General features: G+C 42.8%; 1 long non-coding RNA gene across 2 annotated transcripts; it reads left to right on the forward strand.

Annotated features, from left to right (window-relative positions):
* Positions 1–20949: 20949 nt before the first annotated feature.
* Positions 20950–22402, forward strand: LOC133749404 (uncharacterized). Of its 2 annotated transcripts, XR_009864582.1 has the most exons (4): positions 20950–21000; positions 21110–21310; positions 21791–21939; positions 22221–22402. It is a non-coding gene; the product is annotated as an uncharacterized LOC133749404 (long non-coding RNA). The 2 variants fall into 2 exon arrangements; XR_009864581.1 differs by having other exon boundaries at positions 20971–21310.
* Positions 22403–22954: the final 552 nt, after the last annotated feature.

A 22954-nucleotide genomic window follows, 5' to 3' on the forward strand; every position in this document is an offset into this window, starting at 1 on the left:
CCCAAGAAGCAGTTTAGCGATGTGTACCAAAGCTTTAAGGATGTCTAAACTACAATATATGGATATTTGGCCACATTTCTGAGTGTCAAAATGGAATGGCAGATTTTTAGTGTTCCAGAGATGATGGTAGGATGGGAGATTTGCAGGGACTGTGCCTCCCATTCTTTTTCCCGCCTTAGGCTTCTGGTAACAGACAAACCTTCTAGTGGCTGCTGCCTCCTTTGTCTTATGAGAAAAAAATCACATCTCAAATCTGCCTTCAGCGGCAATAGCCTTGATTCTATGACCAGGACTACTTTGCACAGGGTAGCCGATGGGGAGACTATCCCGGAGAAGCCACTATCTGGTCAGGCAGTAAGTGCCCAACAGAAAGCTTTACGAATAAACCAGGGAGACTTCAGGTTGCGCAGCGTGAGTCTGGTTTTTCTTTCATCAGCTCAGGAATATATGCTCTAGGAACAGCTGCGTGCTCATGGCTTCTGCTCTAGGATAATGATGTCAACAAACTTTAATCAAGGAGAGATGTTTCTGTTAATTGGGTAATGAATGGGATCTTGCCATGCTCTCTATTAAATTAGTTCAATTTCCAGAGCAAAATAGTCTGCTTCCTGGATACCTCACTTTAGAAGATCATGGAAATAGGAGAAAGCAGAAAAAAAAAAAAAAAAAAGAAACCTGTCTCTCTGTAAACTTCACTGCAATTCCTGGTGATTTACACAAATATGATGGAATACCCCTCAGTCCAAGTTTATCTGATTGTTCCCCACAATGCGATCTAGATAAAATATATATATTCCATACAGGTGATGGCAGGACACACACGTGCGCACACGCACACACTTTATTTTATTTATTTATTTTTAAGATTTATCCATTTATTTGAGAGCCAGTGTCACAGAAGGATGCAGGGAGGGAGGAAGGGAGACAGAGAGAGAGAGAGAGAAAGAGGGAGAGAGAGCAAGAGCGAAAGAGAGAGAGAATCTTCTATCTGCTAGTTTACTCACCAAATAGCTGCAACAGCCAGGGCTGGGCCAGGCCGAAGCCAGGAGTCAGCATCTGCTTCTGGGTCTCCCACGGGGTTACAGGGACCCAAGCACTTGGGCCATCCTCCATGCTTTCCCAGGCACATTAGCAGAGAGCAGGATCAGAAGGGGAACAGCTGGGACTCAAACTGGCGTCCATATGGGATGCCAGGGCTGCAGACGGCGGTTTAACTTGCTGAGCCCCAGCCCCAGCCTCCTGCCCCCAACATACACTTTAAAACAGACAACACTGGAGCAGCTCCGTAAGCCCCATCCTTCAGGAACACCTTGTGCTGCCCTTGAGTTTTAGCTGAAGACGATGTTTAAAAAGCTTGAATTCTAAGTCAGTTGTTTGGGTTATTCATTTCCTGGGTTTCTCCAATGTATATGTGAGCTTTGAGTGTCAATCAATTTCTGAATTTCTGTTTTTTATTTTCTCAATCTATTTTATTTCAGATTAAAATCTGAGAAGGGTAGAAGGAAAGTTCTTTCCTCTGCCACAACTTCAAACAGCAGCCTTTTCTTCATGTTCTGACCATGCCAGACTCTCAAAGACTTTGCTTATTTCCAAAGAACAAAACGATCTGGGCTCATTATTAACATGGCCTTTTCAATTAAACCCCATACACTCTGGCTAAAGTTCCTGGACCTGCAGACCATAAAGACCTAAGGGTACTTTCAGAGACCTCCGTGAACAGGAAGTCTGTATTTGGTTCTGAAGAATTGCCCAGTGATTGCACATAGAGAACTCTTACACAAGGAAAGAAATGTGTATAAACAAATGGATACTCTCAATATAGAACCACGTTCTTGTTTACCAGAGTGATGTCATTTGCTTTCATTCATTCAAACAGGGGATGATTGAACCAAGCACGTGCTAAGAGCTGGGTTATAGCCCTGAACTAACAAACCATCATTTCTCCTGCTATGAAAAAATGTTGCCTTTCAAAAACAATTGAATGTTTGGGACAGGTTAAAAGAGGTTTCCTTTTGAAAACTCATTGTTGCCATCTTTGTACTCACAGAGATAAACAAGCACACAGAAAAATACTCCCGGGAAGGTTGTGCCGGAAAGCGGCTGCCCCTTGTCTTCCTGCGCCGGGAGGCGGTGGTTTCCATGTCCACGCTTGCGTGATCGGCATTTTTCATTTACATGAATTTGTATCAGTTTTGTTACCTAAAAATGAAAATCTGGCTCCCAAGAGCTCTGCCCCAGGAGAGATCTCCAAAGGCCCTGTGTCCTGCGTGGAAGTGGCACGGAATATAGAAATATAGACACCTCTCTGGTGTCAAGGAGGCCAGGGAAACAAGGTTGGCTTGGTTTCTTTGCTTATTTATTTGTTTGTTTGTTAATATCTTTAGCTTTCTTATTATTAAAAAACTGAAGGTTGAAAGATCCCCTATGTTCGCAATGGATTTACTCATTTTCTGAGCAAGTTCTATTATGGAATGAGTAGAAAGGACCCAACCATATTATTCCAAGGGGTCCAGTTAGCTCTCCTGGGACCCCTGAGAGTCAGTAGAGACTAAGGGGGAACTGATGAGGGACTGAGTTGCGCATGGCAGGAGAAATAAGTGTGTGTCCCTGTCACATACAGAAGGGAGCCAACAGGAGAATGGGGGAGACAGTACGGAGATCAGTTACTTGGTCTTTGAGGCTATGTCTTGGGACAAGTGTGCACAGAGGAGCTGCATGGTGCACCTTCACTATACCTGGCCAGGGGCTAGGTGCTCAGGTGCACAGAGCTTCAGCAAGGGCCTTGCCATCACGGAACGTCCAGAAAATGCGTGGTCACAACACAAATATGCAATTAAGAGTGTGTGAAGCATTGGACCAAACTAGGTGTTTTGACAGAAACTACTCAGACTATCCAGAAAGGCCTTACAAGTGAGCACATGGAGGTGAGATGACAGGTAGACTAAGCAATGAGCACGAGTCACCTTTTTGTGTGGGAAACACTAGGAACTGATGTGTGGTTGAGAGATGACTTTTCTTTCCTTAAGAAAGGTCCAGCCTTGACCTCCTATTTTCCATTTCTATATTCTGAAAGTGAGCTAGCCGAGAAATAGTTTTTTTTTTTCATTTCAAAAACTGAGAAAAGGGAGAGTAACTGGTGTTGTAAGCTCAATTAGTACCATTTCAATTAATTGAAAGGATTTAAACCAAAACAAAGCAAAACCTGATTTCTACTTTCCTCTCCTCATCAACCACAGTGTGCCATGGGACATCTGGTTAATTCTTCACCCTCAGCAGTTGCTCTGGGGATCCAACACCTCCTGCTTGCTTTCTGCTTTCTTGTTCCTATTCCACACCTAAGTTCCCTTGGTGTCTTTGAGTATCTGGAAGCTCTTTACATAAATTTTTAAACATTTGATTACACTACTAATATCATTTTGTTGTTGTTGTTGCTGTTCAAGGGGTAGCTTGTTAGTTTACCCAACTCCTTTGTCAGAAAAATTCACTGAGCTCATGACCAGGAAATGATCATTACCCTCTCCTTTATCAGAATTCCATAAAAGGAATAATTAAGTCTACATGCATCAGAGCTTGAGACAGGGTCATTGCAGGTATTTTTAAAAGATGCTTGGGAAGCAGAACCGCGTGAAAAATCGCACATCGCAGCATAAGGAGATAACGTTTGCAATGGCACCACAGCAAATCAACACAAGAATCACACCATTTGTGGTGCATTTGCTGCTGTCAGGCCTGGAACTAAACCCTTGCATGCAGCCTTTCATTTACCTCTCACAGAAGTCCTGCCGGATTGAGCATTCTAATTTTACAGAGGAAGAAACAGAATCAGAGAGGCAGCTTGCAAGGAGGCATTGCCGGGTAGTAGGTGGGGTGCAAGGGCTTCTGATTCTTAAACCTGTAGCCACTCCTAATCACCACGAAGTACTGCTTTGGCTTTCATTTTAATTCATGGAAAGAGGCCTTTCATAGAGAAGTACTACCGTTCCTTCGTTGTCCACTTGTCAATCCTGAGTAGTCCAGATAGAAACCCAAATTTGACTGGCGTTACTGGAATGTCATATAACAGTCATAATTGAAAATACTTAGTTCAAGCAAAAAAGGAGAGGAGTGCCTGGAATAGATGTGGAAGTATGGTAAGGATGATGATGGTGGTGGTGATGATGATGTGAGCTGGTATTTAAAACCTACAGTGGACAAAGGAAAACATAAACAAAGATTTCCAAATACTGTCACTCACTATTATAATATTTATATTTAGAGGTTTGCATAAAAACTATTTTTGCTAAAAATAAGTGATCAAAATGGCAGGTAAATACTCATTTCCTTGATATTAAAATATTTCAAATTAATAAAAGCATGATTAGCTTAAGAGACAAAAAAGGCAAAGAATATGAACATTTCATAACTAATAAACCCATTAAAATAGATAACCTTGAAGATAATCAAATAAATGCAAATTCTATTCTGCAACTCTACACCCTATTTTCCCTATCAAATAAGTAATGATGGAACATTTTGATAAGACCAACTCGTGAGAGTGTGGTGAAATAGGACTGATGTACTTTTGATGGACAAAAAAACTAATATGATTTTTCTAGAGAGTAATCTGAAAAGATGTTTTACATACATAAAAATGTAGCACTTAAATAAGAGATCTTTAATATTGCTTTAAAATAATATTTAATGGGGGCCAGTGACACAGCAGTAATAATATTTAAAATTAAATAATAATATTTAATATTTAATAATATTAAGTTAATAATATTTAAAACTGGTGGCGTAGCAGGTAAAGCTGCCACCTGAAGCATCAGCATCCCGTATGGTTGCTGGTTCAAGTCCCAGCTGCTCCACTTCCTATCCAGCTCTCTGCTATGACCTGGAAGGCAGTACAAGATGGCTGTGGTGTAGCAGCTAAAGCTGCCACCTGCAGTGCCAGCATCCCATATGGGTGCCAGTTAGAGTCCCGGCTGCCTCACTTCTGATCCAGCTCTCTGCTGATGGCCTGGGAAAGCAGTGGGAGATGGCCCAGGTGCTTGGGCCCTTACACCTGCATGGGAGACCTGGAAGAAACTCCTGGCTCCTGGCTTCAGATCAGCTCAGCTCCGACCATTGTGGCCAGTTGGGGAGTGAACCAGCAGGTGGAAGACCTCTCTCCCTCTCTGCCTCTCTAACTCTGCCTTTCAAATAAATAAATAAATCTTAAAAAAAAAAAAAGGCCCAAGTCCTTAGGCCCCTGCACCCACGTGGGGACCCGGAAGAAGCTCCTGTCTCCTGACTTTGGATCTGCACAGCTCTGGCCATTGTGACCATCTGGGGAGTGAACCAGTGGATGGACGACCTCTCTCTCTGTCTCTCTCTCTGTATCTCTGTAACTCTGCCTTTCAAATAAATAAATCTTTAAAAAATAATATTTAATGACATGACAGAAAGAAACTCAGTTCTGTAAGGAAAGCACTGACATTATACACAGAAATCAGACTAGACCTAGAAGCTAAAGCTGTAAGAGGGCTTATTCACACGGGTTAGGCTATGACAGCGTGTGTCTGCTTCCCAGGGCCGTCTTCACCTGAGACAACCTGGCCCAACCAACCCTCTCTCCACCTCTCAGTCTGTAAAGAGACACGAGGATCAGGTGCATCCAGGATGGTAGGTTCATTAATTGTGACAAATATTTTATACTAATATGAGATGTCAATGGTAGGGGAATCTGGGTGTGGTTTATAGATGATGACAAATAGTATCATTCTAATGAGATGTTAACAATGGGGGAAGTTGGGTGCGGACTACATGGGAACTATTTTTACTATCCTGAAATTTAAAAAAATTAAAGAAAAAGAAGATCAAATTAAAACCAGTTGTCTGTCTAAAAAAGGGGAGGATGAGGAGCCCCAACTTGAGAAACTGTGAAGCCCTTCTAGCCATGGATCTGCATTCTTTCTGCTCTTCAATTCCAAATTCATTCATTTTTCTTAAATAATTTTAATATTTTTAAAAACCAAGTCATCAATATGTATTTACTTTTTAAAGTTGAAACTAGACTTTTTTTAAAAAAAATACTGCAAGTTCTCTTTAATTTCCATGGAGCTTTTCTGCCCGAGTGAAGGCAAGGCCTCAGTTTACCCCCTTCTCAGCCACCTCAGGTCACATAAGGAAAATCCTGCTCCCCACAGCTGCCCCTCCTCCAGTAAGGAGAAGCTGTCCCCTCCAAGTAAGATGGGGCTCCCTAAAGTGACATTTTCAGCCATGAAGGGGATCTGTAATGAGTGCAGTTAACAGTTATCTTTCCAGATATGTTGTCATAGCTGAGCCCCTTGGAAAACGATCACTCAGTGTCTCTTGTGCTTGACAATACTCTGCTCAGGTTCCTGAACCTTCTAGGCCTATCTGTGTGCTTCCACATGAACTGCAGGTGTAGCAAAGAGCCCTTCTAAGTCAGTGGAGCAAGAACTCCTCACCCTCAACACCTGATTAGGTTGCTCATCCTCTGTCTTCCCCAGGTGATGTCTAATCACCCTGGCCTGACTTCAGCAAGATCTCTTATATCAGTTAGCCAGAGTCCCCCTGGCCCCTGATGTTTCCTTTTTTGTTAATTTTCTATCCTCTGACCTCCAGCCTGCTCCTTGGTTATAAATTCCCATCAGCCAAAATTATGTCAGGAGTTGAGTACAATCTCTCTCACCCACTGCAAGAACCCACAGTAGCAACCCCTCTATCTAAATCTACCACGATGGTTGTGGATGAAGTCTTCCTTGCCTTCAGCAGATATCCCTGAAACTATTCTCATTAACGTGACACTTTCTCATTCTCACTCTTCAACCTGCAGAGACGGGGCTTGTCCCACACCTTCTTGGGCAAGATCCAAAATTACAGCTCATTGCCAAAGTCAGAGGATAAATTATTGGTACTCTGCTGAATTTAAATTGATTCTTCATAGCAATTCAGTTTGCTTAGTTTATAAAGTGCTTTTCTCCTTGTCCTTCCAAATCTCTGCAGCTTAAATCCTCTTCATTCTCTTCCCATCTTTCCAAACAGGGACACAGCTCCAATTTTGGAACAATGTTCTCTCCTTGTGCAATCTGAAAGAAATTCATTTTTACATCATTATCTCTGGCCTAGACCTGTAATTTGACTCAGAATATAAGAGTGCTTAAAAAAGAACTCATGGAAAATGGAATTGAAAGATAAGTTTGTTTTGGTGCAAAAACTGTAACATCTATGCATAACTTTTCATAGTATGCATTTCATAAGCTTTTCGAAGACAGATTGCATGTGCATGGATTTTGACAAACTCGTTTCACCAAAGCAACATCTTTTAATTCTATTTCCCACAAACTTTTTGAAGTACCCACATAGATGCACTTGTCAGGGAATGGATTACAGATGGAAAGAACAAAGGCTTTCACGTGCATAGGTTTAACATCCAAATTTGGGTGAATCCAAGATGGCTGAATAGCAAGAAGACACACTGATTTTAGCCACAGAAAGATATAAGAAAAAAAAGGAAGGACCATGTTCTCAGGGGACTGATGGAGAGAAATTTGTAGTGGAGAATGGACAGAACAGGACAGAGACTGTGGAGCAGCAAGAAGAGTGGACAGACATGCAGCAGCGGGTTGCACAGCACTGGCAACTCCCATGGCTGGCAGCCAGCAGGGTAACACTATCTTCACAAGGCAAGGTGAGAGGAGGTTGCCACAGCCCATGCCACTGTTTTTTTTTTTCTTTTTCTTTTTTAATAAGCATTCTTTTTTTTTTTTCTGAGAGACTTAATTAACTTTAGAACCCAAGAATGACACATCTTTTGTGAGCACTTAGACATAATTACAACTTAGGAGACATAAGACTATCCTCCACTTAATATACTAAAACAAAGTAAATCTTTGAGAACAAATTTTGCTGTTAACTCTCATAATCCAACTTTTTGAAGACAGAGGTCTTGCATGGGAAGTTAGTGCACAGTGACTCCTGATGTTAATTTAACAATTAGCACCCTTATGTATGATGTCAGTGACCACCCGAGGCTCTTGACATGAGCTGCCTCGGCTATGGAAGCCTTTTGAATCCACAAACTCTGTCAGTATTTAGACAAGGCCATAAGCAAAGTAGAGGTTCTCTCCTCCCTTCAGAGAAAACTACATCTTTGTTTGATGGCCACTTCTTTCCATTGGGGTCTCACCCACAGAGATCCTTCATGTAAAACATTTTTTGCCACAGTGTCTTAGAACTTATTTTTTTAAAACAAGGGATGACTTAGGATCCAATCCTGTTTCCTCATTTCAGGAATGGAAGCCAAGACACTGTGGCAGAAAAGATTCTAGCTTCTGTATGTTAGGACGCGTGGTTTTGTAATTAACTTTCAACAAGACGTGGTTTTTACCTTTATAAGCTTACCCCTGAGCTCAACTAGGGCAGCATGATGTGGAGAGCACATGCCCCCATGCAGCCTCTGGCTTTCAGAAAGAGACTCCATAAATCAGCCCTGAGACTACGAAATCTTCTGTAACTCGCTGTTCTGAATATAACAAGGACACAATGGGGACAGTGATAAAAATACAGATTAAACTTTAAAATATGTCTCATTTATAGCTATTAACATTATACCTAAAATTGAGCACAAAAATTGAGAAACTATTATTCCAACGTTTAAGAATCATTATATAACTTAGCAAGGAAGTTGTTCACCCATTGATGAGTGAATGAAGTTCTGATATACAGCTTTCTTGCTTCTCTTTGACCTTGCTTGTCAACAACACAGGCGAAGATATCAACCAATAATTAGAGTGCAAGTACATAGGGATTATAGACGTACCAATACACCACTGCATAAAAGGGCATTGCAACTTCAAAATTAAACCCTATGTAAAAACCAAAACCAAAATAAAGCTGCAAGGCCTCTTATGTCTACAAGACTAGTTTCTGTCCTAAACGCAGATAATACAATAAAATTATTCAAAAAGATATGCATTAAAAATCTCCCTCCCACTAGTATCCCTCAACCACACAGTTCTCATCCCTGGGGTAACCTCTATTACTACTTGTTGAGTTTTCCTTAAGTCAGGCCTACACAGTTCCTTTTATTTTATTTTATTTTTTTATTTTTGACAGGCAGAGTGGACAGTGAGAGAGACAGAGAGAAAGGTCTTCCTTCGTTGGTTCACCCCCCAATGGCCGCTTCGGCTGGCGTGCTGCGGCCGGTGCACTACGCTGATTTGAAGCCAGGAGCCAGGTGCTTCTCCTGGTCTCTCATGCGGGTGCAGGGCCCAAACACTTGGGCCATCCTCCACTGCCTTCCCGGGCCACAGCAGAGAGCTGGACTGGAAGAGAAGCAATCGGGACAGAATCCGGTGCCCCAACCAGGACTAGAACCCGGGTTGCTGGCACCGCAGGCAGAGGATTAGCCTATTGAGCTGTGGTGCCGGCCTCCTTTTATTTTATAACAATTTTCTTAAGTCATGTATAAACATGCAAACATTTCTTTTTTTAAAAGATTTATTTATTTATTTAAAAGTCAGAGTCACATATAGAGAGTAGGAGAGGCAGAGAGAGAGAGAGAGAGAGAGAGAGCGCGGTCTTCTATCCAATGGTTCACTCCCCAGCTGGCTGCAATGGCCAGAATTGCGACAGTCCGAAGCCAGGAGCCAGGAGTGTCTTCTGGGTCTCCCACGTGGGTGCAGGGGCCCAAGTACTTGGGCCATCTTCTACTGCTTTCCCAGGCTACAGCAGAGAGCTGGATTGGAAGAGGAGCAGCCGGGTCTAGAACCAGCGCCCATATAGGATGCCGGTGCTTCAGGGCAGGACGTTAACCCGCTGTACCACAGCGCCGGTCCCAAAATGCGCTGTGTTATACTTTGCTTCCCCCCCCCCCCATTTGATATATCATAAGGCTGTAACATGTCAGTGGCACCGGTGCATTACATATCAGTGTATGGTTGAAACAACCTTGATGTACCTATTACATAACTACAATGTAGAGACATTGTAATGGTTTTGAATAGGACTTAAGTTTACCTGCATGAAACTCAATATCCACATATCTGCTCTTCTCCTGTTGTGGTTTGCTGTCCTTTTTAAGTTCTAGAAAGCAAATCAGTTCATGCAAGCATTCAGCTTACATTCACCAAATACCAACCCAATGACTCCCACTATAAGGGATACAAAAAATAAAAATGCAAAACATGAATTGGTCTTAGCACTCTCACTGCCTTGTCGGAATGAAGGAAATAAGAGTTTAATAATGACCCAGATAGCAGCCTAGGAGCTATCACAAGGCCTCACCATTAATTAGGTTTTGACCTTGGACTAGTCATTAAATCATTCTGAGCTTGTTTGCTTTCAAATGAGGTGGACTGCTCCTGACTTGACCGTCTCTGAGCTGTTTTGAGAGTCAGAGCAGACCTGCTTGAGGACGCTAAGGGCCACACACACCTAGGGGTACAGGACTTCTCCTGCCTTGCGCTGTCCACATTGTCCAGGCACTTTGGACTTACGTGTGCTGGGACCCTCCTCATCTAGACCTCTGCGTGTGCTGTGTGCCTCTACCTGGAAGGTGAGCCCACCGCAGGCCTCCCTCCCCAGGGTCACACCAATCACTCCTTCTGTCAGCTCCCAGCTTTCCTGACCTGCCGGGTCTGGCTCAGGTGCCTCTCCTGGGGGCTTCCTGGGCGTCTCCATCAGAGCACTATGAGGTCACAGAAGAGGAGGCTGTTTATGTCTCATTCAGGACTGTTTACCAAGTCCTCAATAAATGTTTACGGAATTAGGGGATGAACGAATGACCTCTAAGGAAATCAGTTAGAAACAAATTGAGTGCACTAAGGGCTGGAGAAACTTTACCCATATTTTCTTCTTTGGTCTTCACTATAATCTATTGGATAGGAATTCTTCTTCCAATTTTATGAAGTCAAGGAGTTAAGCGACATGGGAACCCAGTGCTGGTTGACCCTAAATACTCTCTCCCTAATGTCGTTCAGTTCCCAAGTGCAATGGCAAACGCTGATGGGTAATTGTGATGGGCAGACCCTGAGATGTGTGTGTCATTTATTCAGTGTCCCCCCCCCCCCCAAGTAGATGGTACCTTCCTTTGCAGATAAGGAAACGAAAATGTCCAAAGGTGAAGTGACTTTTTAGAAAGTGTACATTTCCAGCGCTGGTGCCGTGGCTCACTTGGTTAATCCTCTACCTGTGGCGCCGGCATCCCATATGGGCGCCAGGTTCTAGTCCCGGTTGTTCCTCTTCCAGTGCTTGGGCCCTTGCACCCGCCTGGGAGACCAGGAGGAAACACCTGGCTCCTGGCTTCGGATCAGTGCGGTGCCAGCTGTAGCGGCCATTTGGGGAGTGAACCAACAGAAGGAAGACCTTTCTCTCTGTCTCTCTCTCTCTCACTGTCTATAACTCTACCTGTCAAATAAATAAAAATAGAAAAACCACGGCATGGCTTTCAAAATTTCTTTAAAAAAAAAAAAAAGAAAGTGTACATTTCCCAACATAAACCATCACTGTGGGCTAGAGTGACCCGGGAAGACTCCATGGCACAGAAGAGACTGGACGCTTGAAGAAAGGGCAACGTTGTCAGAGGGCTTCCAGTCGGAGAAAGAGAAACAGGGCACCAGCATTTGAGAAACTGCAAGGAGACTGACAGGAAAGAGAGTTCCTGTTGAAGAGGTGAGCTATTGTTCCATATCACAGATGGGCAGGAATGAAAGTGTTCCAGAAGTGTTACACAAAGGGAATTGAAATAATTCTGTGTAAGTGACAAGATCGATGGTGAGCCCAATTTTTCTTTTCCTTCTAAAACAGGAATTACATGTGATAAATCTAACTTTCTTGAGTATTCCGTTATAGCTACAATGCCTGTTTTCTTCCTTGTTAGGAAGCATTTCCCGTCGATCCCAGAGATTCCACTGCTAAAGACAGAAAGCACGAGGCATGGAAAATGCGAAGAACCTTTGAACTCTGCTGTTTCGGGGTGGAGCAGAACAGACCGGCCCATGCAGGGAGACTTCCTGACTCCTTGCATTTGAGAAAACACTGGAGTCATACCCGATCTGGGGAGCAAGGCCTTTGAAATACAGTGACTTAGGGGGGAAGTCATGTCAGCGAGGAGCAGCAACAAGTGCCCACTATCACTATTATTGTTCCTACATTTTGCCCTTGTGCTCTTTTTCCACAATGCTTGTGTGTGTGTGTGTGTGTGTGGCCAGTTTTCAAAGCAAGATTTTTGTGGGATTTTGGTCTGTGTTTTAGTTGGCCTCCTTCCTCCCTTTCTCTTACCTTCCATGGAACACCCAAGAGGGGCACACCGGTCCACTACCCGCTCTTTAACCAATAAAGCCGCAAGATGAGGGCCCTGCACGTACCGTGGGTTGAGAACTGAGCCTCAGGAGCTGGAGGTCAGAATTTCTTAGGCTTTTCTCCTGATGGAGCTGGGCACCCAGGGAGCCTTCAGTCAGGGTCTGTCTCTGTGTAGGCCTTAGGCCGCGAGGAGCCGAGCATGTGCGTCCTCAAGGCCCAGCTTCTGCGCCGGCCTTTTCAGCTGGCTTGGCCGTGCACCAATTTCAGTCCCTGTGCGTCAGACCTGTTCCTGCAAGATGACACTGCCCCTGCAAGGCTGACTGCACAATTCATCATACAGACCAGGACACTTTGGACAATAAAAGGAATTACTAAAAATAATTATAATTATTTTAAAAATTTGTTGAGTGACCAATTAGCCTCATCATTATTGAACTTATAAGCTAGTTCTATTAAAAAACTATTTTCAAAACATGGAATTGCTTTGAAAAATAAGAATAGTATATCCATATCCACTAGGGCAAAATTTTTTAAAAATTTCTCTGAACATAAAAATACAAAAAAGATATTTATTCTTGGTGCATAGCATAGATTTTAATGTTTCTTCAATATCACATCATAGATACATTTTTTCTGAAGTCTATAACTGTTCCCTTATTTTTAATTTTTCATAAAATTATCTGAAACTGCATTCAAATTTGTATGTTATTGTTAATGAATTTGTTGTTGGTAGTGGGTAAAGCTACTGCCTGCAGTACCAGCATTGTATATGGGTACTGGTTCAAGATCTGGGTGCTCCACTTCCTATCCACCTCCCTGCTACCGTGCCTGAAAAAGCAGCAGAAAATGGGCCAAGTCCTTGGGCCCCTGTGCCCACGTAGGAGACCTGGATGAAGCTCCGACTCCTAGCTCAGCCTGGCCCAGCCCTGGCTGTTGTAGCCATTTGGGGAGTGAATCAGATGATGGAAGATCTCTCTTTCTCTTTGCTCCTTCCTCTCCCTTTCTGTAACTCTGCTTTTCAAATAAATAAATAAATCTTTTAAAAAAATGTTGTTGTTAGCCTCTTTTTCTGTAGATGTTTTAAATTATTTTTTTTTAAAAAATTGAGCAAGCTGAGGCCAGCGCGGCAGCTCACTTGGCTAATCCTCCGCCTGCGGCGCCGGCACACAGGTTCTAGTCCCAGTTGGGGTGCCGGATTCTGTCCCGGTTGCTCCTCTTCCAGTCTAGCTCTCTGCTGTGGCCCGGGAAGGCAGTGGAGGATGGCCTAAGTGCTTGGGCCCTGCACCCACATGGGAGACCTGGGGGAAGCACCTGGCTCCTGGCTTTGGATCAGCGCAGCGCGCCAGCCATGGCGCACCTGCTGTGGTGGCCACTGGGGGGTGAACCAACGGAAAAAGGAAGACCGTTCTCTGTCTCTCTCTCTCTCACTGTCTAACTCTGCCTGTCAAAAAAATAATAATAAAAAAATTTTAAAAATAAAATTGAGCAAGCTCAGAGAAAATTTAAGTGGAAAAGAATTTCAACTCTAATTGTTTTTAGTGTTGAAATATATATATATATATATATATATATATTTAAGATTTATTTATTTATTTGAAAAGCAGAGTTACAAAGATGCAGAGGCAGAGGCAGAGAGAGAGAAAGATCTTCCATCTACTGGCTCACTCTCCGAATGGTCACAATGGCTGGAGCCGGGCTGATCGGAAGCCAGGAGCCAAGAGCTTCTTCTGGGTCTCCCACATGGGTGCAGGGGCTCAGATACTTCAGCCTCCTTCTGCTGTTTTCCCAGGTGCATTAGCAGGAGCTAGATCGGAAGTGAACTCAAACTGGTGCCCATATAGGATGCTGGCACTGCAGGCAGTGGATTTACCTGCTAAAACACAGCACCAGCTGAAATGTATAGATATTTAAATTCAAATATTTTCATAGGTGTTGTCTTCTTTGGCTTCTGTCAACTTGAGTTTGTACCTTCAATGATTGTTTGGTATGTTCTTCTCATTCTGATGGAGTCAATATTCGCTATTTCTTTGCTTCCTCAAGTATCACGTTCAATCCTTCTTTTTTTCTTCTAAGATTTATTTATTTTTATTTGAAAGGCAGAGTTACAGTGAGAGAGACAGGGAGAGAAGATCTTCTATCCACTAGTTTACTCCCCAAATGACCACTATGGCCAGGACTGGAGTCAGGAGCCTGGAACACCATCCAGGTCTCCCACAAGGTTGGCAGGGGCTCAAGCACTTGGATGGCCTTCTGCTGCTTTCCTAGGTGCAATGGCAGGGAGCTGGTTTGGAAGTGGAGAAGCTAACTCTAACCAGCACTCATATGGGATGCCACCTCCGCCGGCAGTGGCTTAATCTGTGACAGCAGTTGGCCCCATCAATCCCAATGGTCTTAAGTGAACAATTAACATTTAAAGTAGACCCTGATGATTTTTCAGCAGATTTGTATCTTTTTGTTTTCCAGTGGTCAGTGATATCCCAATGTATCCCATGATGGATAGCGTGTGTCTACATTTTGTGCAAGATTCACCTTCACGATCTATTTTCTTGAGAAATGGAACTTCTGCACCTATATTTTCATTAAAGGCTTATTGTAAAATAAAAACATTGACAAAAACAGCCTAAGAAGATATGGTTTTCATCTTTCCATGAGTCTTGGTAGCATTCATAAGACACAATTAATTCCATGCAGGATTGCTCATCTACTTTCTGTACAAATTTTGTATGCACCCAACCCATAATTTCCCATGTTTTCCACTAACTTGGTGATTGGTGACTTTGTGCATCTACAGAGAGTGGCACAAGCTGATACCCCAAGTGTCAGACAGGTCAGTGCCATGGACTGTTTCTTCCACCACCAGCTGAGACCTGAAGAATTATTCACCTCTAGCTGCTCAGGACTGAGTAACTTCCTGCTTTCAATGACAGCCCTGCATGGTGCTCCTAGAACGGAAGTGTTCACTGTTGTTTCCAGAAACAATCAGGAAAACAGAAATAGGCCATTGGTGGTTTCTGTTGGATGTTATCATATGTTAAGTGAAACCTTAACATTGAACAGACATCTCACACACTAGTCCATTCAACCATGACAGAAGCTGGAGGTACAAAGTCACTCAACCCATTCTAGTTTGTACTATTGCAGCTACTAATAAACAAACTTTATTTAAAATGAAGTTTCTGGAACAAATGCTGTATATGAAAGAGATGTTGGGAATATAGGAACCCTTCTAAGCAAACTGAGATTCAAGATGCTCCTAGATACAACTCACTTTTTCTGCTTGGATTTAGCTACATGACACCATCAGTTTTCTGAGTTTGTCATTGAAAGGGCGGTCTTATGGCTTTATTCGTAAAATAAAACAATGCATTGACTTTGAGTCCATTTAATAGCTAGAACTGGACTTTTAACATGATACTTGAACTCACATGCTTAACAAAATTCAGATTTCTGTCTGGCCTGCAAGGTGTTGGTTAAGAGGATCCCAGCCATGTCTTCAACCTCATTGCGTCCACTCCTGTACCACCGTAGTCTCCCATGCTCGTCTCCTTTCAGTTCTTCAGATATGCTCAGCATCATCCATCTTCAGAGCCCGTGGACGCCGCTCCCTCCCTGGAATATCCATCCTCCCACAATTCCAGGGTTGTCGCGTCTCTTCCTTGGGAAGGATCTCAGCTTTACCATCCTCTTCTTAAAGAGTTCCTCCTTGGCTGCCTGCTACAGAACCTCACAGGTTTTCCCAGCCCATATTTGCTTTCTTCCTGGCACTTATTGCTGTTGGTTGCAATCCTTTTATTTATCTGTTGGCTTATTTATTTTATTGACAGCCCCTACCAGGAGAATGTAGAACCCAGGAGAGAAAGATCTCATCTGCCCTATTCACCCTCACATCCCCAGGGCTGAGAGAGGTATGTTGCACCAACCACCGAATAAATATTTATCGAATGAGTAGTAGAATATTTATCAAATTAATATTATGTTTAAGGTGCAAGATACACATCAGAGGACTTATAAACAGTTGGGTCAACTTTAATATATGCGAAAATGTCTATTATAATATCAAGTTCTCGAAGTCCATTTTTAATAATGATTTCTCTTTATGCACATTGTCCCAAGAGCACCACTCCACTGACTACAGAAGCACTTTTCCGACTATCCACATGAGCCAACACCAGGGCAGGGTGTGAGTTGCTCCAGCGCTAGTGGCAGAGATGGAGCTGTGAGACTAGCCCCCACCAAGCCCTTGGGGCACAGACACTGGGAAACTGGGCCTTTACGCCTTTCAGCTTTGTACTTTTATAAACCTGGCCTTGTAGGGAACTGTGGTTTTGGAATAGATAGTCAAAACGGTTTTGTGAAATGCAAGGGTTTGTTGTTTTCACAAGTGATTCCATGATTGACAGCTTCAAAGTAACATTATTTGAGAAACACACTCTATTTTGTCTCTGTATTTCTGCTCTGCAAATTTCCTGGTTTGGGGACAAGTTTACTTAAATCTGTGATAATCTCTGTAACATGAAGTGAGCATCTTCCCAAATCCTGACATGTAAAAAGATGATCCCTTCCATTTGATTTTGAAGTGTGGGAAACCTTTGAGTTTCGGTGAGTGCCACAATCATGAGCAAATATTGTGAAATATTGTTTTACACGGTGCGTTTCCTTCAGTTCCCCGTTGGTAACAAAAGGCTTCTTTATAAATATCCCTGTATGATGTTGGCTGGGAGAGGTGTCTTGGTTGTGAGAAAGTTGGGAGAGCTGTGTTAATTGCATACTGATGAGCAGTGACTCTCAGGGCAAGAAATTAGGACCTCAAGTCACACCCAAGAGTCTGCCTCATGACCACACCCTTCACGTCGGCCACTCTCACCAATGACTTTATGTGCCTAAATGCTAACGTTAAGGGATCAGCCAATGGAAGTATGCTGCAGAGTATGAAATAGCACTAAGCAGCACGTTGTAAAAACATACTTACTGACACGAAAAACAGTTAAGTGAGAAAAGTAGGAGATGTAGGTATATGGACAACAGATTTTCATTTTAAAAGGCATATTTGTGCAGCGAAAAAAAAAAAGATTGGAAGGTTTGTACCAAATTCTATGAAGCTCCAGTAACCCTTGGCGGCAGCGGATCACTAAGCACCTTGGCAGAGAGCGTTCCTTGCTCCGTCCCAGCTCCCAGGCCTCCTCGAGTGATCCTCTCACCTTTCAAATAAACTGTCTCAAATCCTTGTCTTGGGTTCCTTCTCAGGACCAGAGCTGAGACTCGAACTTTATGTCAGTGAATTTCCATGATGCTCTGGGAGGTGGGTAGCAAGAGCTCCATTTTTCAGGCAAGGCAACAGATCCAGCCAAGTGACTGGGTCAAGATAGAGAACGGCAGCTTAGATTACGACTAAAGTGAACGAGTGATTTTCCTTCCTGCCTTCCTTCCTTCTTTTTTTTAAAAAATTGTTTATTTATTTTAGAAATAGGGAGAGGTCCCATCTAGTGATTCACTCTGCAAATGCTCACCATGGCTAGGACTGGGCCTGCATAAAGCCAGGAGCTGGGAACTCAAGCCAGGTCTCTCCCATGGGTGGCAGGGACCCAATTACTAGCAGAATCGCTGCTGCCTCCCAGGGTCTAGCAGGAAGCTGGAATTAGAATCCAGAGCTAGGAACCAAACTGAGGTGCTCCCATATGGGAGATGAATGTCTTAACTGCTGGGCTACACCACTGCACCAGTATCTCCATATTTAGATAACTCAAATGTTCTGATGACTCCTGGGAAGACCAAAGTATAAAAGTCATGAAATTTACCAATGTAAAAAGAAATAGCCAGAAACTATAGTGTAGTGTAGTGTAGTGTAGTATAGTATAGTATAGTATAGTATAGTATAGTATAGTATAGCATAGTGTAGTGCAGTATAGTATAGCATAGCATAGCATAGTATAGGGGTTTCTCAACTAAGTGTAATATGGATGTGAGGTAGGCACTGATGAGATAGCTCCAGGAAATCGTATGTCATAAACTCACACACTTACCTGTAGCAACAGAAGATTGCCATAACAAATAAGTAAATAATAAGCTAAAAAAAAAATCATGAATTTATTCAGACTCCCTCTGTTAGGCCGTCACAAAACACACCAAACACCGGAGTAAGGGAAAGGGTTTATTGGGGAAAACCCAGCAGACCAGAGGGAAGGGGCAAAAAGGGCAAAAGAGAGAGAAGGAGACTGTAAGAGAGAGAGACAGAGAGAGGAGCTAGCGAGGAGAGAAGAGAGAGAGCAGAGAGAAGAGAGACAAGAGGGGGAGAGGAGAGGAGAGCAGAGAGTACAGAGAAGAGAGAGTGAGAAAGAGCCCCATGTTCAGGAAAAGGTCCTTTTAAAACTTTGCCAGGGGGCGGGCAGGGAAGCAGGAGCAGCGAATCCCATTAGGATGGGGGTGGAGCTAGACACTGGTGGTTGGGCCTTGTGGCCACCTGGCTTCCAGCAATGGCGGCTGGGGCTAGAGCCTAGGATGGTGTCAGGGTGTAGATCGCACCATAGATAAAACTGTGCCATTTTCCTGACACCCTCCATAGCCCTTTTCAGCAATTAAAGCACACTAGAGGCAAAACTCCTAGGAAACATATCAGAAAAACTGGGAAACTGAACAATTTCCCAAGTGTTGAGAGTCAAGTAGTTCTGAATGACTGACTCACTTGATGACAGTTGCACCACTGTAGTCAGACAGATTTAAATAATCTAAACATACATGATGTCCTCTTTCAGCCTTTGTTTAATACTATTGCACTAAGTTTCAAAATTATTTCCATATATACAACCATATGTAAGCTGGCAATTGTGTATATGTACATATATGTGTGATGTGCATGTATATATATTATAAATAAGAACCACATCATAGTCTTTTGGCTAAGATGGAATACAGTGTGTTTTCTTATCTAAGAGGAAACAACTGGTACCTGTGATAAAATTGCAGACATGGCTACATGCTACATTCTGGTCATAGTGTTCCAAGTTCCCACAGAAAAGCTTAGCTCTAAATTATACGCTAAAGGCTTTTGTAACTGATTCATTTGCTGAAGCCAAATGTTCTCATCTGTATTTTGGTGTGGCTTAATTCAATTTCTTTTGTAGCAAGGTCCTACCAATACAATTAAGAGAGGTTTCCCTCTTAATATTTTACTGATGGCACTGGCTTCTTTTTTAAACACTGTTAACTACTTCCCTTGCCAGTGACCTTTGCCTTCATGTCATTGGGATCCTTACGCCATAGGCTGGATGCTTTAGAAGTGCTGAAATACTGCACTCTAACGCAAATACAATGCAATGCCTTAGTTCCATTTGCTGGTGCTTAGCGCTCTAACACTTCACAAGCAAATAAGTTGGTAGCAGAAAGACAGGAGTTCTGCCTGTGGCTCCTTCACCAATTTTTTTTTTTTTTTTTTTTTTTATGATAAGAATCAAGTTAAGTGAGGACGTGGAAAAGCTGAGCTGTCCACATTTTCTTTTTTTTTTTTTTTTCTTTTTTGACAGGCAGAGTGGACAGTGAGAGAGAGAGACAGAGAGAAAGGTCTTCCTTTGCCTTTGGTTCACCCTCCAATGGCCGCTACGGCCCGTGTACCGCGCTGATCCGAAGGCAGGAGCCAGGTGCTTACCCTCGTCTCCCATGGGGTGCAGGGCCCAAGGACTTGGGCCATGCTCCACTGCACTCCCAGGCCATAGCAGAGAGCTGGCCTGGAAGAGGGGCAACCGGGACAGAATCCGGCACCCCGACAGGGACTAGAACCTGCTGTGCCGGCGCCGCAAGGCAGAGGATTAGACTGTTGAGCCATGGCGCCAGCCTTGTCCACATTTTCTATGGACAGAATCTGAGGGTCCATTGTCATGGCTGAATTTGTTAGTGCTCATATTTACCAAGAATTAGGTAGCATGTTCTTTTAATCTTCATATGTTTAGTGTCTATCACAGCATCTGGTAGAGAGTAAATACCAGGGGACAATGCTCCATGGATTTCTCACTTTTTATATGTTTTCTGAGTAAAGGCATTGCCAGCCCTGATTCTGGACTCTTTTTCAACGATGTTTGTAAAGCAAACAACCTTAGGAGAGTGAGAAAGCCGTTCTCGAGCAATAACCGAAGGTTACTGGCCAGTGTCAGAAGCCCGCCTTCTCTAAGCTCAGACTCCCTTTCAACTGCTGACGCTGCTGTAAGCTCTAAAGTCCTTTGTCTCTGACCCTAGAGTCTCAAGACTTTTGCCAGCTCCTATGAAACTGTGGCAGCCTAACAGCTTCAAAGTAGAATAAAATCTCAGACTCGTCACAGTTCTGGACACCAAGTGCTCAGAAGGAATAAAAAAAAAAAAAAAAAAAAAAAAACCTTTTCCCAAAGAATTAATTCAAAACATATATATGCAGAGGCTAAATATTTTCCTGAATAATCAACTGTTATCCAGAGAAAGAGCCCAAGAACATCCATCGTCAAGGAGCTATTTCGCAATATATTTTCATTAATGTACCAGTGTGTGTTAGTCAGCCTGTGTTTGTTTTAGATATCAGTGTTGACTTTAAAATGTTGGCAGCAGTAAGTTTGGACTTGGCTAAACATTGAGTTGTATGATGGGAACCAATTATTTATTTAAGCATTACCTCGTCATATAGGAACAACAGACTTCGAATACTCTCTACTTGCTCCTGCAACAGTGTCCCTAACAGATGAGGCTCTAGCTTTGGTACAGAGAGCTGAAATTTTACTCTCTTTCTAAAGATAACCAATGATCTGATATCGTCATTTGGACTGCAAAATACTAATTTGGTGCTTATTTTTTCTACTTGCTCCAGTGGCAGATTGGTTTTCCTCTCTGCTTTAGAATGCTTGGAAAAGGAGCCTGGAAATGCCTCCCAAGGAGGAAGTGACCCAGTCTTTCTGCAGGGCAGATGGCCAAGCCACCACCTGCCCCCTCCTGTTAACATGGCTCCGAGCCTGGATGGGAGGCCAGTGCCAGGCAGCTGGGGATCTGGAGAGAAAAATGCTTTCCGAAGGTAAACACGCGGTTGAAGCTCCACCCTCACTCATCATTGTCTTGGAAACTGCATGGCAGGACGTGTCGGGAGGGGAAAGGGCTTTGCTTCTAGCCGTACTACTATTTCTGTGATGCAGGGAAGGCCGTTTAACCTCTGAGAATGTCACCTTTCCGGATTGTAAACTGGTGATGGTCACAACCTTCTCTGCCTCTAGCAGAACACGGTTTTGAGCATCAGAGGAAATGACACAGTTCTGGTCATTTAACCCTTTTCTCAATGTTTTAGTTACGTATTTTGAATGCGTCTGAAGATCGGATCCACATAAATGGAGAGATTATTAGCAAAGATGACACCCATTGCTTTCGTTTTGGGTTTTGTTTTTTTGCACTGAACAAAATGTCATTCTATGGATTAAATCAATGTGGCTGTGTATGCTATGTATATGTAATTGAAATATTTAAATCATGGTTAAGCGGTTTTTTTTTTGACTGTTTTTAGTGTGATAAACTGGATCAAAGCAATCAAAAGCAAAACAGATTGAAATCAACGCTTGACAAAGTTCTTGAACTGGTGATTTGTTTCTGACACACTAAATCTTCTCAAAGGCATTGAAACTTGGGCAACTATTTTTGACCTAATCTGCCCTGGTAAAACCCTGAATGAGGTAAAGAATGGTTGTATAACTGTTTATTCTGTCAAGAATCAATTACCTGATGGTACAGAAAGGCCCTTCTTAATCCTCAGAGAAAAAAGATTGATTAAGAGGGGGTGGGTCTTTGTGGCAGCGAGTCACTATCACAGGTTGCGTTTAGGAGATGGGGTTTGTCCTAGGGGTTGAGGTGCACCTAAGACACTCACATCTCACATCACAGTGCCAGGGTTTGTATTCTGACTTGGCTCTCCAATTCTGCTTCCTACTAATTCACAGCCTGGAAGGCAGCAAGTGAGGGCTCAAGTACTTGGGTTCCTGCCATCTACATCGGCTCCTGGCTCCTGGCTTTGCCCTGGCCCAAACCTGGCTGTTGTGAGCAATCAGGGGTGAACCAGTGGGTGGGAGAACTGTCCGTCCGTCTGCCTCTGACTGCCTTTCTCTCGTTCTCTCTGCCTTTCTGCCTTTCAAATAAATACATTTTTCAAAGTTGTGTGTTTTGACATAAAATGGAGAAGAATAACTAATATAATGTGTAATTTTTGCTTTTATTATATAGCATACTATAATAGTAAAACCAGTTTCCTTAGAAATACGGAGCAAAATTTGTAAATAGATATTCACTGAGATATAAAAGTGACACAAGGAATACATATTTCTTTTCATAACCTACATAACAACATAGGAAACTTTAATGTCCTTTTCATTCTAGCTATCATTTCTGAATGTGATATATTTGCCTTAATTTAAAATTCTAATGATACTGAGGAAAGAAGAAATGAAAAAACCTCCAGAGGAGCTTTTATAAAACTCGTTCAAATTTCATCTTCATGATTGTCTATGAATTGTTCCTGCATTTATGGTGTTGCTTCGGTATAATCACTAGTTTCATGCTCTTATGAGATAATCCTTTTCAAACTGGGCCTTTGCCTTAACTAGAAGATAAAGTAGTGAATTATTTACGCAAAGATATAATATCTCAAATGTGATTGGCTTTTAACTTGCTGTTGATA

This window comes from Lepus europaeus, chromosome 2 (assembly GCF_033115175.1).
Source record: "Lepus europaeus isolate LE1 chromosome 2, mLepTim1.pri, whole genome shotgun sequence".
In the NCBI taxonomy this organism is placed as follows: Eukaryota; Metazoa; Chordata; class Mammalia; order Lagomorpha; family Leporidae; genus Lepus; species Lepus europaeus.